The 17,133-nt window shown below is 51.1% G+C and overlaps 1 pseudogene; it reads right to left on the reverse strand.

Moving 5' to 3' along the window:
• Positions 1-1,358: 1,358 nt before the first annotated feature.
• LOC124648331 lies at positions 1,359-15,586 on the reverse strand (annotated as a pseudogene).
• Positions 15,587-17,133: the final 1,547 nt, after the last annotated feature.

The raw sequence follows: 17,133 nt of genomic DNA on the forward strand, positions 1-17,133 counted from the left end.
TATAGGAGGCGCAGCCGAGGGTTTCGTGATGTACAAGTTACAAAGTCCGGGAGGGTTTCTGAACCGTCCCGTAATAGTTACAAGTCGATATTCCTAATACAACTCTATCTTTCCAAACTATCTCTTGATTGGGCTTCCGGGCTTCGTAAAACTTCGGGTTGTGGGCCTCCAGTAAACCCCGGGTACCATCTTCGGCAGACCCATTGGGGATGCCTATGTCACCCGGTTCGTAACACGAACCGGGACCAAAGGTCCTCCACCACGACCCCCCCTGGCTGCACCACGTGGCGGGGCCTTCAGACCCGGTGCATATTTAAACCGGGACTAAAGGGACCCTTTAGTCCCGCCTGGTTGGTCCCGGTTCGAAAACCGGGCCTGTTGCCCCAAATAAACCGGGCCTGAAGCCCCTTTTTCCACTAGTGTTCCTGGCACTGCCCCAACTCGCTTCCCTTCTCCCTACCCCTCTCTGTTGTAATATAACTCGTACTTGTTCTTTCTGTTAAATGCATGCAATGTCCCTCATTTCCCGCAAAACTCATCAATTAGTTCATAATTAACCCAACACAGCTATGAAATTAACACTAAATTCTTACTGTACTATTGTCTGCCATCCCGCCCCGCTTGCATCCCTACACATCTCTTCGTCCTAGTAAGAAGTTTAGACAAATGGCATCACATGAAGCTTCTAACATGATCTTCCCGCAAAGTTAGTCGATATACTATAAACCAGGAGCAAAGTAAAGCAAACAAAAAAAGTAAGGTATGTATCTTCTGAATCTGAAAAAAATGTGGTCAGCTAAGCATTGATCATGTCCACCGAAAAAAGGATCAATGATATATGAACCAAACACTAACATCTCGACAAGTAAATAGTACCCCTCCTCACAGTCGGCCATGTGGCTATCTATTCATATCAAACTTAAATCCTGCATTCCTAGGAAAAATCACTACATTAACTCGATATATACAAGCTAGCAACTAAGCAAAGATCACAAGTTGCAAATCATTGTGATTGTCTCATGGATTCATTTAGCCCAGAAACATATACCAGACTCGCAAGTGAAGATGAAATATACCATGAATATTCCAGTAAACAAATTTCTGTAAACTTTGATGCTAGATGGAACGTACCGAACATTGATTGACTATTCTATCTGGTATGTATTGCTTTGTTTATAGTAAAGATAAAGAAAATAAATAGCTGCTGCATAATGAACTACATGTACACTCTCAGATTGTCAAGACATGACTAAACTCTCGGAGGTTCAAGTGCAAGAGCAATACTTTCCAAACAACTAACCTCACTGAATGCAAATGACTTGCAACTTCAAGGAAAACTCTATCATATATGTTATATGTCAAAAAGTGGTTTTGGCCATGGATATTTGATGGGCATCAAACACAATTGCTTTCCTGCCGCTGGCAAGACACAGCTTGACTGCGTCTTCCAGTGAATTCCTCCTTTCACATCAGTGTAACATTTTTGTCCCTCTGTTTGTCAATTTGTAAAGTAGTAAACCTGAACATCATAATGGGGATGCAGCATCAGGCTCGAAGCTAGAGAAAATGATAGTGTCCTTGGTACACCCAAAGATTACCTGTTCACAAATTGCATATCGACTGTGTTAGACAGGTATGCCGCAAAAACTAAAGCATAATAATGAACCGTAGTAAGTAAATCGTGCCTTACAGATGGCCTAGAGGATGCGACCCAGCTCTTCCTCCTGGTATACAAGATTAGCATCAAATTTCGATTGACCTTCTAGAATGCTTCTTCAAGAGTGCAAAGAGGATCATCTGATTGCAAATTCCAATTCAACATTCTACAATCATTCATTTTTCGCAGCAAAGGCTTCCCATTCTCTAAGCATAAAGAAAATTATTATTAGATTATGCTGAACTGAGTCAATAATGTTAGTTAATCTAGTGTGTCAGTAATAATGTCAATTTCGTTTTTCGTCAGTTTCGTCAGTTAGTTCAGTTTGGTCAGTTAAGTTCAGTTAGTTGTTCCGTCAGCTATTTGTTAGGAACAGATAGGTTAGGATTTGGTCGTTGTTTCTGATCCGATCCTTGCGTTGTGAGCTCGTGTGCTCGGTCGTGGGATGGCACGATCATCATGGGCAACGTGTGAGCAGGCACGATCGTTGTCTTGCTGAATAAAAGGAAGAAGCGAACAGAAAAGCTGTAGGCATTTACACAGCAACAAACTCTCTGTCATTGTCTCCTCTCTGTGTTGTGCACTAGTTCGTGAGTGTGATCGAGAGAGAAGAAAGGCTACAAGTGGTATCAGAGCCTGCCGATCATGGTAGGATCCAAGCCGCCGCCGCCAAAGAGGGATGCGTCGGCGGGGAAGAAGAAGCCCAAGGACACGGCGTCCGGGTCGGGCTCAAAATCTCCGAGGCGCACCTCTCTCTCGCCGGTTCGCCGTGGTCACGGGCAGCACCATGGGCATGAGCTGGCGCCGAGGGAGAGGGTGGTGCGCGACGTCACCGGCGGCTCGCAGTGGCCGACGCTGACACGCACCAATTACGCGGACTGGGCCGTGCTCATGGGCGTCCAGCTGCAAGTCCACGGGCTGTGGGAAGCCGTGAACGAGGGCGACTGCAACGAGCACGACGATCGCGCCGCTCTGTCGGCTCTACTGCGAGCCGTGCCGCCAGAGCTGGTGCGCGTCCTCGCCGCCAAGGACAACGCCAAGGCGGCGTGGGACACGATCAAGACACTGCGCGTCGGAGCGGAGCGCGTGCGCGACGCCAAGGCTCAGACGCACCACCGTGACTATGATCGCCTCGCGTTCAAGGACGGCGAGACGGTGGAGACCTTCGCGCTGCGCCTCTCCACGATCCTGAGTGATCTGGAGATGCTCGGCGATCCGGAGGACGAGCCCAAGGCCGTGAGGAAGTTCCTGCGCGTCCTCCCACGTAAGTACCGACAGATGGCGTCGTCTATTGAGTCTTTGCTAGATATCAAGACGATGTCGATCGAGGAGTTGAGCGGGCGGCTCCTCGTGGTGGAGGAGAACGAAGCCGTGGACGGAGAGGATGACTCCGGCAAGCTGCTCCTCACGGAGGAGGAGTGGCGTGCACGCTTTGCGCGCGGCGCCCACGGCGGGAGCAACAGCGGCTCGGGCGGTGATCACCGTCAGGGCAAGAACCGCGGCAAGGACCGCGACGACAAGCGATCCACCGGGGAAGGCTCCAACGCCTCCGGCGGGTCCAAGAAGGACGACACCTGCCGCTAATGTGGCAAGAAGGGACACTGGGCGCATGAGTGTCGCAAGAAGAAGAGGGAGGAGGCGCACCTGGCCAAGATCGACGACGACGCCGATCCCGTGATGCTGCTCGCTAAGGTCGAACTCGACGCCGCGTCACCAACTGCTGCGTCTGCCTCCGTCACGCCTGCGCCACCAGCGCCGCCCGTACCGGTGCCCGCGCCGGAGCGGGCGCTCATCTTCCTCAACGAGGAGAACGCCAAGGTCGTCCCAGGTCCAGTCGCCGGCCAGCTCGACTCCACCTGGTACCTCGACACAGGGGCGTCAAACCACATGACAGGAGATCGAGCGGCATTCGCGGAGCTCGACGAGGCGGTGCGCGGCAACGTGCGCTTCGGCGACGGCTCCGTAGTACAGATCATGGGGCGCGGCACCATCGGCTTCAGCATCGATGGAGGACCACAGCGCGCCTTCAGAGACGTGTACTACATCCCCAAGCTTCGGAGCAGCGTGGTCAGCCTGGGGCAGCTGGACGAACACTCCTGCGACATCAGGATCAGGCACGGAGTGCTAACGATCCATGACAGGCGCGGCCAGCTTGTCGTCAAGGTAAAACGCGCGCAAAATCGCTTGTACAAGTTGACCATCCGTCCTGTGCAGTGGGTGTGCCTTGTCGTGCGCCACGACACGACGCCATGGCGCTGGCATGGACGCTTGGGTCACCTCCACTTCGAGGCGCTACAGAGGATGGCGCGGGAGGGCTTGGTGCGCGGCCTGCCCAGCATCGAGCACGCCGGCGAACTCTGTGAGGCGTGCCTGGCCGGGAAGCAGCGTCGAGCGCCTTTCCCACAGCAGGCCAAATTCAGAGCGGAGGAGCCGCTTGAGCTTGTGCACGCTGACAAAGGATTAATTTGTCAATGCCTACAGATTGTAGACTAGGGTTTTGCTAGAAGTAGAGGGCAAGTAGATCTCGAAGGTTTCAGCCGAAAAGTACTCGACGATTGTAAAACTAGGGTTGTGTTGACAGTAGATTCGATCCTTTCTTCGCCCCTCGACTCCCCCTTATATAGAGGGTGGAGCCGAGGGTTTCGTAATACACAAGTTACGAGTTCGGGAGGGTTTCGTATCCAACCCGTAAGATTACAAGTTTCTATATTTCCTAATACAATCTATCTTTCCTTAACTAAATGGGCTTCCAAGTCTTCTTATTCTTCGAGTCCTGGGTCTCCAGTAAATCCCGGGTACCATCTTTGGCAGGCCCATTGGGGATGCCTATGTCAGTAGCCCCCGAGATTTTTCTTGAATCGGAGAATCAGGGAAAATCTCCAATTTTACTTATTACATAACCTTTCAATATGCAAATACTATTTTGTACAGGGATGACGGTAGTTGGGGCTAGTTCATCTGACGGATCAGGTACTAGTTAACTGCTCTAGTGGCAATCCGCAAAAACCTACTTCAAGATCACGTCCCTGGACATGATCTCGGGATACTGGTGTAAACTTCGACAGGTGCCGCTTAAGGTCTTACCATTCTGTCGAGTCCCAGTCATATTTTATCGGGTACCTAACGCGTCCGTTAGGATTTTTCTTCACATCTGTTGATACGGAAAAAAATAGCAATCCGCCGTCAGAGACGGTGCCACGCCGCTCAGAACGGATCTGGGGTCTTACCTTCGCAAAGTTTTGCGGCATTCAGAGATTTTGTCGCGACTTTTAGCGCTACGAGAATATATTGTCGAGTGCTTTTCGGCTGTTGGAATAGCACATTTTATCGAGTCATATTTGATGACTTATTTTGTCTTCCCGATGGGAGTATATGTAGAGTTATCTGTGTAACTCGAAATATACTCACTTCTGTTTCTTCTTTTTGATAAAAATTCATTGGGCACGCGAACAGCGTTCCCGATGGGAGTAGCCCCCGAGGCTACAGCCAAGAACTTGTGCTTGGGTGTAGGCTCCACAGATTAATATCCTCTGCCGCTATATTTATTATCCTTCTTGATATTTTTATATCTATCGGGTGCGCGACAAGCGCTCCCGATGGGAGTAGCCCCCGAGGCTATGAACAAATGCTTGCATTTGGTCATAGGCTCTCGCCATTTCTATCTTGTCATACTCGAAGTTTTCTATTTTTCCAAAGTAGCCCCCGAGTATTTGGGCAAAAACTTGTATTTGATCAAAGGCTCTCGAAATAATCTCGCGTTGTCGATAATTTCTCCCAGCTTCATAGTCGAGCTTTTCTTTTACCATGATGACGTCATTGCTGATGATAGCCACGATTTCTGTATTGGAAACATGCGAAAACCGCTCCTCTCACTGCCTTGTGGGTCCAAATTCCCCATCTGATTGACACGTCGTACAAGTGGGGGACACACGTCCTCCACTTTTTCTGGCGCACGTACTGTGCCCTCTGTCGTTTCTTTTCTCAGTGAAAAGCCATTTTTACCCCTTGTCCATGTGTAATCCATCTACGCCGTAAATTTTTCATCGAATGGCTGCATCGATTCACCGCACCTCTATTTAATTCCATCATCTTCTTCCTCTGTCACTTTCGCTCACTCCGCCCATGTGCGCCTCTGCCAAAAATCCTCCATTGCGCTCATTGCCTCGTGCGCTCCTCCAAGCCTGTGTTGTTCTACTCCCCTCGAGTGGGAATCATCTTCCCCACGACACGCATACTCCAGCGCTCCAGCAATCTCCAATGGCCGCCGAAGATCTGGAGTGGGAGAGATCCAAGATCTCCAATCAAGACATGAACCTGCTGAAGAGGTTCGGATTCACCAAGGAGAAAGATGCGCTGCGCTTCCCCCGCGAGGAAAGCTACCCAAAGCCTCCGATGGAGTACCGGGTTAGTTTCGTTGACCATCTTATCCGCAGTCTTTCCCCTCCTATCCACGAGTTTCTCCGAGGTCTTCTTTTCGTTTATGGGCTTCAGCTTCATCAGCTGACGCCCAATTCCATCTTGCACGTGTCGATCTTTATCACATTGTGCGAATGCTTTCTCGGAGTCCAACCTAACTGGACTCTGTGGAAACGCATCTTTTGCCTCCGCCGTAATGGCTCCCACGGCGTCGCCTATAATATTGGCGGCGTCGTCATCTGTGTTCGTTCTGACGTCGATTATTTCGACGTCAAATTTCCTGACTCTGTCCAAGGCTGGCGCAAGAGGTGGCTGTACTTCGCTGATGGTATTGGGGGTACCTCTGTTTTGAGGGCGACAGTACTTCGCTGATGAAATATACTGGCCTCTGTATGCCATGGAGCTTTCCTTCTTCTTCTCTTTCAACTACTAGGGCCGTGCTGACCACCTGAGGTGTGGCTGCAATGTATAGGAGGAGAGGTTCTTTCTCTTTAGGCGCCACCAAAATTGGTGGTGTCGAAATTGTGCGCTTGAGATTCTCGAAAGCTCTGTCTGCTTCCTCGTTCCATTGAAATTTCTCCCCCTGTTTGATCAACGCATAGAACGGCAACGCCTTTTCTCCTAGCCTGGCGACGAATCTGCTTAAAGCTGCGACTCGCCCCGTCAGCTGTTGTATTTCTTTCAACTTTGTTGGCTTCCTCATAGTGACGATGGCCTGTATTTTTTCGGGGTTAGCTTCAATCCCCTTGCTGATACTAATAACCCGAGAAGTTCTCCTGCAGGAACTCCAAAAGAGCACTTTGTCGGGTTCAGCTTGAGGCAGAACTTGTCGAGGTTGTCAAAGGTTTCCTTCAAATCTTTGATCAGAGTCGACCCCTTCTTTGATGTTATGACGACGTCGTCGATGTAGACTTGTACATTTTTGCCAATCTGTGTTGCGAGGCACTTCTGCATCATCCGCTGGTATGTTGCTCCCGCGTTTTTCAAACCAAAGGGCATTGTTTTGTAGCAAAACACGTCGTAAGCTGTTATGAACGCTGTCTTGGCTTCATCATCTTCTTTTAATCTGATCTGGTTATAACCAGAGTACGCGTCCAAGAAGGAAAGACGTTCACATCCTGCCGTGGAGTCGATAATTTGATCGATCCTTGGGAGGGGAAAGTGATCCTTAGGACAGTGTTTATTGAGACACGTAAAGTCGACACACATGCGAAGGACTGTCGTGTGTTTCTTCGGCACCATCACTGGGTTAGCTACCCACGTGGCTTCTGTAGATATCTCTTTGATAAAACCAGCATCCTTGAGTCGATCTATTTCTGATAGCATAGCTTTGCGGTTTGGTTCCGAAAAACGCCGCAAGGGTTGTTTGATTGGTCTCGCGAGAGGATCCAAGTTGAGGTGGTGCTCGGCAAGTTCCCTGGGTACTCCTGGCATGTCAGCTGGACACCATGCGAAGATTTTCCAGTGCTCACAGAGGAACTCGACGAGCGCGCTTTCCTATGCGATATCCATGTTTGTTGCAATGGATGTCATTTTCTTTGGGTCCGTCGGGTGGATCTGTACCTCTTTTGAATCCTTGGCTGTGTTGAAAGTTGGCTCCCTGGGAAACCTCCCTGTATCTGGCAGCACATCATAATCAGTGAGCCTTGGTGCCATATATTCTGCTTGCATCCCGAAAGTTTCTGACAGTCGATGAAAATCCTTGTCGCACTTATCAGACAACGCGAAACTTCCCTTAATTGTGATAGGTCCCTTGGGCCCAGGCAACCTCCACAATAAGTACGTATAGTGTGGCACTGCCATAAACCTGGCATATGCTGGTCGTCCCAACAGAGCGTGATATTGCGACGGGAAATCCACAACTTCGAACTCCAAATTCTCTATCCTGTAGTTTTCTCGGGTTCCAAACTGAACGTCGAGATTGATCTTGCCCAACGGATAACTTGGCTTCTCTGGTGTGATCCCATGGAAACGTGTATCAGTTGGTTTCAGGTTTGCCAGGGATATGTTCATCTTCCTCAATGTATCTGCATACATAAGGTTTAAGCTGCTGCCGCCATCTATGAAAACTCTCGACACATCGAAACCAGCAATTACTGCGGGTAAGATGAGTGCCGATTGTCCTGGTCGAGGAACTTGCTGTGGATGATCCGCAATTGTGAAGCCAATGTCTTGCCCTGACCAATTTAAGTACTCAACTGTTGGTGGAGGCATCTTCTCTGCCATGAATACTTGCCGCGAAATTACCTTCTGTGCCCTCTTGGATGGCCTAGCTTTCTGAATCATTGAGACCGCACCGTTGGAGTTGGGGTCAATATATGGAGGTGGGTGTGGTGCTGCCGCTATTCTGAGCTGGTGCCGATTTTCGTCCGTGATTGCGGGAGGAGGTGGGAGGTGGATCTCGCTCCTTGGCCCCTGGGGGTTTCTGTTCATGGCCTGGGCATTTGCAATTCCTGCGGCTCGCAACATTGCCTGAAAATTTCGGCAATCTTTCTGGAGATGTCCTGACTGCCTCTTTCCGTTGTTGTCGAGATAAAAATGCATCTGGCACGGACCGTTCATCATCTCCTCGGGGGACACATAAGGTCTTTGAAACCTTGGTCCACTATTTTGCCTGTTGCCGCGAGAATCAGCTCTATTGTCACCTTGTTGCTCATTACTCCTTTGATAGTCATCTCGACTATTCCCTCCAGGATTTTCCCGGAAACCAGCCGATATATGGCCAGGGGCGTCGTTGTTGTAGAACTGGCGAGAAAATCGCCTTCTATTTTGAAAATTTCGACCACGATCCTCTTCTGGCGACCTGTGTCGCTTGTTATATATTGCGTCTTCTCCATCTTCCCACTTATTGGCTATCTCCATCAGTGCTGATATTGTCTTAGGGTTAGTTCTCCCTAAGTCCTCGACGAAATCTCCTCGCCGAATTCCTGCCACGAACGCATCTATTGCTCTCTCGTCAGATATATCCTCTGCCGAGTTTTTTTATAATGTTCCACCGTTGTATATATTTTCTCATCGACTCGTCGTGTTTCTGTCGACACGCCCTCAACTCTTCCAATGATGCAGGTTTCTTGCAGGTGGATCGGAAATTTCTCACGAAGATGTCCTCGAAATTATCCCAGCTGTCGATGGAGCACGGGGAAGTTTCTTTATCCAAGATCTTGCGGCACCACTCAAGTGAACTTGGATACTTTGCATAGCTGTTGCTCTGGTTCCTCCTACCAGCTTCACCATCTCGAGATAGTCCACGAGCCAATCCTCGGGATCCTGCAGGCCGTCGAATTTTTTGAAATTCTCGGGTAACTTGAACCCTTTTGGGACTCGAGTCTTTCGAACTCTTCTCGTAAAGCACGGGAGTCCACACATATCTTCGTCGGCAACTTCTGGTGAGTGCTGACGTTCTCTTCTTTCTTGTCGCGCTTTGTCCACCCTTACTTGAACTGCTGTGTCTCTTGCTCCACTTGTTCTTGGTGGGTCTTGCACCGCTGCGGTGGGTCGTGGACTATTTTGCCTAGGATTTGCTTCGGGAGGAGTGGCTGCGAACGCTGTTCCCATAACTCCTACTCCAGCCATTGCCATATTGAACAATGGTTCTCTCGGGTCCCCCGGAGGTGGTCTAGATGCAAGGATGTAAGCTTGTGTTGCCATGTATCCTGCTTCTGGCGTTTTCGGGATGATATTTCCCCTTGTATCAATCGTCATAAAGGACATGTCGAGATTTTAAATTATGTTTCCTCTCTCTGCTTCGGGTATGTTTTGCAGCCGAGATCTTGCCCTCCTCCGAGCGTCTCTGTGACTGTCTCCCGAAGTTCCTGATTGTCGACTTAGCTCTGCTCGACGTCTGCTTGATGCGGAGGCTGCCTCTTTTCTTCTATTTAAAGACGCTGTCTGTTTTTCCAGCTCTCTACTCACCCGAGCAAGTCTATATTGATATGCTTGTAGTTCTTGTACAGTAGCGGTGGTGGTCATTGGTTCTGAACCATCCATGGCTTTTGCGGCCCTGTCCCATGCTTCTTGCGGGATTTGTACTCTTTCTTGGGGTGAGGACCCGACGTATTTAGTGCCTAGGCCTTTTCTGAGATCAGCGGGATCGACGTATGGATTTCCCAACTCGTCGAAAGCCTCTGACGTTTCTGGTTCTGATCGGCCTGCCTCTTCGATCGCATAGATCTGATGATATTTTGAACATTGATTTTTTTCCGGATTGGTGACACCATCATAGAGATTGGTGAAGACCCTTCCAACGGCAACAGACTTGTCGATGAAGTTTAAGCTGTCGACGCTGTCGGAGTCGCTGCTTATAACGGAGTCCGCAGACGACTCGAAAGATGTGTCACTGAAGATCTTGGCGAGCTTTCCGTTTGCCTTAGTGTCGATGAAGCGTGGTAACGAAAGCTCTCCATCACTCGACGAGAAATCAGAATCGATCGCTGAAAATTCCGACGAGATCGGAACTTCGAGACGATAGGATCCTTCATTGGTGACGCCAAATCGGAATTCTCCGAACGTCATGACGATAGGCTCCTCCAGATAGGCACATGCATCCAAACGGGAGGGCGGGTGAGGAATAAAATCGACTAGATCAGTTTTTTCCCGGTTACCTCGATCCATCGCGTTGCTAGCCACCGACGAAGTCGACGATTCTGGACGTGCCATCGAGATCAGCTCCTTGCAACCTCTAATTCCCACAGACGGCGCCAATTGACAAAGGATTAATTTGTCAATGCCTACAGATTGTAGACTAGGGTTTTGCTAGAAGTAGAGGGCAAGTAGATCTCGAAGGTTTCAGCCGAAAAGTACTCGACGATTGGAAAACTAGGGTTGTGTTGACAGTAGATTCGATCCTTTCTTCGCCCCTCGACTCCCCCTTATATAGAGGGTGGAGCCGAGGGTTTCGTAATACACAAGTTACAGAGTTCGGGAGGGTTTCGTATCCAACCCGTAAGATTATAAGTTTCTATATTTCCTAATACAATCTATCTTTCCTTAACTAAATGGGCTTCCAAGTCTTCTTATTCTTCGAGTCCTGGGTCTCCAGTAAATCCCGGGTACCATCTTTGGCAGGCCCATTGGGGATGCCTATGTCACACGCTGACCTGTGCGGCGCGATCACGCCGCCAACTCCAGGAGGTCGCCGCTACTTCCTCTTGCTCGTCGACGACTACAACCGCTATATGTGGCTCGTGCTGCTGTCGACAAAGGACGAGGCCGCCATGGCGCTCAAACGCTTCCAAGCTGAAGCACAGACGGAGGCACGCCGCCCACTGCGCACGCTGCGCACGGACCGCGGCGGCGAGTTCACCTCCAGCGCGCTCGCCGCGCACTTCGCCGACACCGGCGTCAGGCGCCATCTGACGACGCCGTACTCGCCACAGCAGAACAGCGTCGTGGAGCGACGCAACCAGACCGTGGTTGGCATGGCAAGGAGTATGATGAAGGCGAAGAAGCTTCCAAGCTTTCTGTGGGGAGAGGTGGTGACCACGGCAGTTTACCTGCTGAACCGTTCCTTCACCCGCAGCGTCGACAGCAAGACGCCGTATGAGGCGTGGCACGGGCGGAAGCCCTCCGTCGAGCATCTCTGCGTCTTCGGCTGCATCGCGCACGTCAAGTCCGCGCGCCCCTTCCTTCGCAAGCTCGACGATCGTAGCACTCCGATGGTGTTCATCGGGTACGAGCACGGGACAAAGGGGTACAGGGTCTATGACCCAACCACTCGCCGCGTCCATGTATCTCGCGACATCGTCTTCGACGAATCGGCGAGCTGGCCTTGGGAGGAGGACGAGGAAGCAGTTGTTGTCGATGGGGGCGAGTTCGCGGTCGAATTCATCACCACCCCTGCACCACCCACCAAGCCTCTGGAGGAGCCAGAGGTAGAAGAAGCAGACATGGCAAGCCCTGCCGTCACGCAGGGAGCAGCCACGCCGATTCAGCCCGCAACCGCGGCGCCGCCCGTGGAGTTCGCCACACCTCCATCAGTTCCAGATCCGGAGCTGCTCGATGAACTCGACGAGGGCGAGGAGCACCGCTACCGGCGGATCTCCGACATCCTAGGCGCCGACGCAGCGTTGCCCGATCAAGCGGAGCGGGTGCTGCTCACCACGGCGGAGGAGCCAGGAAGCGTGGCCGAGGCGCTCCGCGACGCAAGCTGGAGCAGAGCAATGGAGGAGGAGATGGCCTCCATCGAGGAGAACTCCACCTGGTCTCTGGTGGACCTCCCACCGGGCCAGAAGCCCATTGGACTGAAGTGGGTTTACAAAGTGAAAAGGGACGAAAAGGGGAGCATCGTCAGACACAAGGCCCGCCTCGTCGCCAAGGGCTACGTGCAGCCAGAAGGAGTTGACTTCGAGGAAGTCTTTGCCCCCGTCGCCAGGCTCGATTCCGTCCGGCTCCTCCTCGCCGTCGCCGCGCAGGAGGCCTGGGCGGTGCACCATCTCGACGTCAAGTCCGCCTTCCTCAACGGCGAGCTCGAGGAAGAGCTGTACGTGGCGCAGCCCCCTGGATTCGTCAAGGCCGGATCGGAGGGGAAGGTTCTACGCCTCCACAAGGCGCTGTACGGGCTCCGCCAGGGGCTCCAAGGGCATGGAATTCGAAGCTGGACAGCAGCCTCGTCGCGCTTGACTTCACCAAGTGCCCCTCCGAGCACACGATGTACACGCGCGGAAAGGGCACGGAGCGGCTCCTGCTCGGGGTCTACGTGGACGATCTGATCGTCACCGGCGCCTCCGCCATGGCGATCGGCGAGTTCAAGAAGGAGATGATGGGGCTCTCCCGGATGAGCGACCTGGGGATGCTGTCCTACTACCTCGGCATCGAGGTCATACAGCAGCCTGGGCGCATCAAGGTGAGGCAATCGGCCTATGCAGACAAGCTGCTCGACAAAATGGGCATGGCTAGCTGCAACGCCACCGCCACGCCCATGGAACATCGGCTGAAGCTGAGCAAGAAGGGAAGCGGAGCGCCGATGGATCCCTCCCTCTACCGCAGCATCATCGGTGAGCTCCGCTACCTCGTCCACACTCGCGTCGACATCTGCTACGCCGTCGGCTACCTCAGCAGATACATGGAGGCGCCCACTAGCGAGCACTGGAGCGCAGTGAAACACTTGCTGCGCTACATTGCTGGGACAAAGGACCATGGGTGCACGTATGCACGCCAGGACGCGAAGGCCAGGCTCGTCGGCTACAGCGATGCAGACTGGGCCGGCGACGTCAACGATCGGAAGAGCACGAGCGAAGTTCTGTACTTCCTCGGCAGCAGCCCCATCTCCTGGCAGTCAGCGAAGCAGAAGATTGTCGCACTCTCCTCATGCGAGGCAGAGTACGTCGCTGCAACTGCTGCCGCTTGCCAGGGGATCTGGCTCAGGCGGCTCCACGATGAGCTGCTTGGTCGCAAGCATGGGGCGGTGGAGCTTCACGTCGACAACAAGTCAGCAATATCGCTGATGAAGAATCCGGTCTTCCACGACCGAAGCAAGCACATCGAAATCAGGTATCACTTCATCCGTCAGTGTGTCGACAACAAGGACATCGACGTCCAATTCGTGCGTACTGCAGATCAGCTCTCTGACATCATGACGAAGGCACTCGGCCGTGTGCAGTTCCAGGAGCTGTGCCGTCGAATTGGCATCGTGAAGGTGAAGGACACATAGATTAGTAGGAGTTTGTTAGTTAATCTAGTGTGTCAGTAATAAGTGTCAATTTTGTTTTTCGTCAGTTTCGTCAGTTAGTTCAGTTTGGTCAGTTAAGTTCAGTTAGTTGTTCCGTCAGCTATTTGTTAGGAACAGATAGGTTAGGATTTGGTCGTTGTCTCTGATCCGATCCTTGCGTTGTGAGCTCGTGTGCTTGGTCGTGGGATGGCACGATCATCATGGACAACGTGTGAGCAGGCACGATCGTTGTCTTGCTGAATAAAAGGAAGAAGCGAACAGAAAAGCTGTAGGCATTTATACAGCAACAAACTCTCTGTCATTCTCTCCTCTCTGTGTTGTGCACTAGTTCGTGAGTGTGATCGAGAGAGAAGAAAGGCTACAAATAATACAAAAACGAGCAAATAGGTATTTTGCATTGTTATTTTATCTTCCCCTTCCTATTTTGTGGACCATAACGGAGAAATTTTACCCCCATCCCACCAGAGTTCAAACCCCAGGTTTGACATCTGGGTGTCTCATAAAGGCGGAATACTCATTCAGTGGGAGGCGACGTTCCCGTCGACAGCGAGACGCCTGTGGTGACTTCGTCAATTTCAAGATCTAATCCGCCGACTCAGTCTTCCGGAGGTGCTCATAGGGGTAGGGTGTGCGTGTGTGCGTTCATAGGGGTGAGTGTATGCGCGTGTATGTGAGCGTCTGCGTTTGTACTGTGTTTCTCAAAAAAAAAAAAGAGATCTGTGACACACTTATCTGAAACTTTACCCTGAAAACAGATAATCATATTGAGACTTTGTGGTTCTACTATGACTCATCGGTGCAAAACCTGAGAACAAATGGTGTAAAGCTATATACATACAAAGCAAAACAGGGTACATATATTAACTTGCATGTTCTTACTTAAAGATAAAATTTTCATGGAAGATGATTGGGCAGGCGTCCTTGGTCACCTAAAAAAATTGATATTCAAGATTCTCTTCTCACATCTTTGTACACTGAATTATTTTAGGCAAAGAGAGGAGGGCCAGAAGTAAACAAATAAGTATTTCTTTGAATAATTTCATCAAGCTTCATATTTAAGTAGATGCAGCAGCTCGGCGCCCGCACACATACAAGAGTATATTATTGTTCTTGACTATCATGGCGTATTGCCCATCATGACAGTTCTTGACCAACATTTGATGCAAAACGTCAGGGTGTTTTTTTTTTTTTTTGATAACTTAACGGTGGGAAGCAAAAGCCCCCACCTGAAGTCCTTTTCTCACTTTTTATTCCAACGTGAAAACGGCCAGGCCGCTGGGAGGTACAGGAGGAGGTACAAAAGGGGTGAGAAGAGAAGTCCAACTCGAAACAGAAACACACACTCATCACAGGGCATTCTCCCGCAGCTGTAGCAGCCACGCATCTACTGAGTGTCGCGAGGCGCGAAGGGGCACGGTGAGCCAGAGCTCGCAGTGATCCACCAGCATAGCAACCATGCACCGAGTGCACATCCATACATCATCAAAGACCATACGATTCCGGCTCTTCCAAATGATCCAGAGCAGCAGGAGCACCAGCGAATTTCGGACAAGGGAGGCGTGAGGTTGCAGCGCACCGGCAAGCGCAGCGCAGACACCCTCCAGGTCGTCCGCCACGTCTGCGGCAGGGGCTCCGACGGCGCCGAACAACGGCGTCAGGCGTGTGCATCGGGAGAAGAGGTGGAGCTGGTCTTCATCTTCATTGCAGAAGGGGCAGCGCGGGGAGGGAAGGCACCCATGCCGATGAAGGAGCGCGCGCGTCCTGGTGTTCCCGTGTCGAGCAATCCAGAAGAACACCCGGACTTTTAGTGGAGCGAAGTTAACCCAGTTGGTGTCTGTCAAGGGCATGGCCACACCCGAGGAGTGCATGACGCGATACGCGCTCGCCGCGGTGAACTTGGCCCCTCCTGGGAGCATGCACGAGTCTTGCTCCTCAGCCAAGGTAGCATGCCGGAGGGACGCCTCCTGGGAGCATGCACGAGTCTTGTCAGCGTGTTTTTATGAGGACCAGGAATTCAAGAAAATAGTACCCCTCCTCATAGTCGGAGATGTTGCTATCTGTTCATATCAAACTTAAATCCTGCAATCCTAGGATTAACAATGCAATGCTCACCATTAATTCAAGCACCCAACGAACTAAGTAGTTGATAAAGTGAAAAAATGTGGAAACTTCTTATGGAGGTAGGCATCACATAAGAGCTTATTGGCGCAATGACAAGATTCAGGCCTTCAGGTATACCGAGCATTAATTTATCATAAATAATGTTGAAATCAATAAGCAGGTGCCATAAGGGGAAAATAAGAACAAAAGCACATGGGATAAGGTAAAATCAAGTCCTAGTTGCCTGGAAATATTTGGAGCAAATTCACCATCATCGCCAATGTTGCAACTGTCTGCACCAGCAAACTTATCTGGACAGTCCATGTATTTTCAGTGCTCTGCCTTTAGGATTTAGGAATAACCTTAGGACATAAATTAGTGCCAAGAAAGTTAATCATTGTCTCTTATTCTTCATCAACATAACCTGTAGCCAAACAATATTCAGAGTGCAACATCGATTTAGTAAGCAATATTTATGGTATGATATGACCACCATACTGAGATTATAATCATCGAATACAAAGTCATGCATCATATTAGTATCTCACAGATGAGCGAAAATACATACAAAAGCTTGCATCCTTCATCTCACGGATAAAAAAAAAATCTGTACACAAGCTTGCATCCTCTGTACGGTACAACATCTCACATAATCGTGCAAAGGCCAGTGGAGAACGATGGATGGAGCTGTAGCGCTCAAACAAGAGAGACTTGGGCGTCGGGACAAAGGCCATAGGTCATTCAGGGCGTCGCTACTAGATGACGGAGACGACCTGGGTGTTAGGAAGAGGCTGATTCGGACCAAGGAGCGGGGGCGCCCCGCGCCCTGTGTTCTACTGTTCTTCACGTCCGGCGGCGTCCTGTGCGTTACAGGACGCCGTGCTGCAAATCGGTGGCGGCTGAACCCGGTGGTGCGAGGCGGCATCGGATGAATGCTGGTGCAAGACGGCGGCGGTTCAACGCGGTGGTGCGAGGCGGCAGCTGGACGCGATGGTGCGAGGCGGCAGCTAATCGCGGCTATGCGAGGTGGCGGCCGCTGAACAAGATGGTGAGAGGCGCCGTTTCCAATGAAACCCTAGCCGCTCCGATTGCTCCACACGAGAGGGCAAGAGAACTTGAGCCTGGGTGAGATCAAAGGAAATCCAAAGCCTGATTTTTGGTAGTTTGTGTAAGGTTCGTGCTGGTGGATTCACTCAGATCAAGGAATAAGCATGGCACAAGGATTTGGAGCTCGTTCCTCCCAACCACCCCCGAGCTAGTTCGATTATCCACGGCAACGCCGTCCGTCCTGGTC

The sequence above is a fragment of the Lolium rigidum genome, chromosome 4 (assembly GCF_022539505.1).
Source record: "Lolium rigidum isolate FL_2022 chromosome 4, APGP_CSIRO_Lrig_0.1, whole genome shotgun sequence".
Classification (NCBI taxonomy): domain Eukaryota; kingdom Viridiplantae; phylum Streptophyta; class Magnoliopsida; order Poales; family Poaceae; genus Lolium; species Lolium rigidum.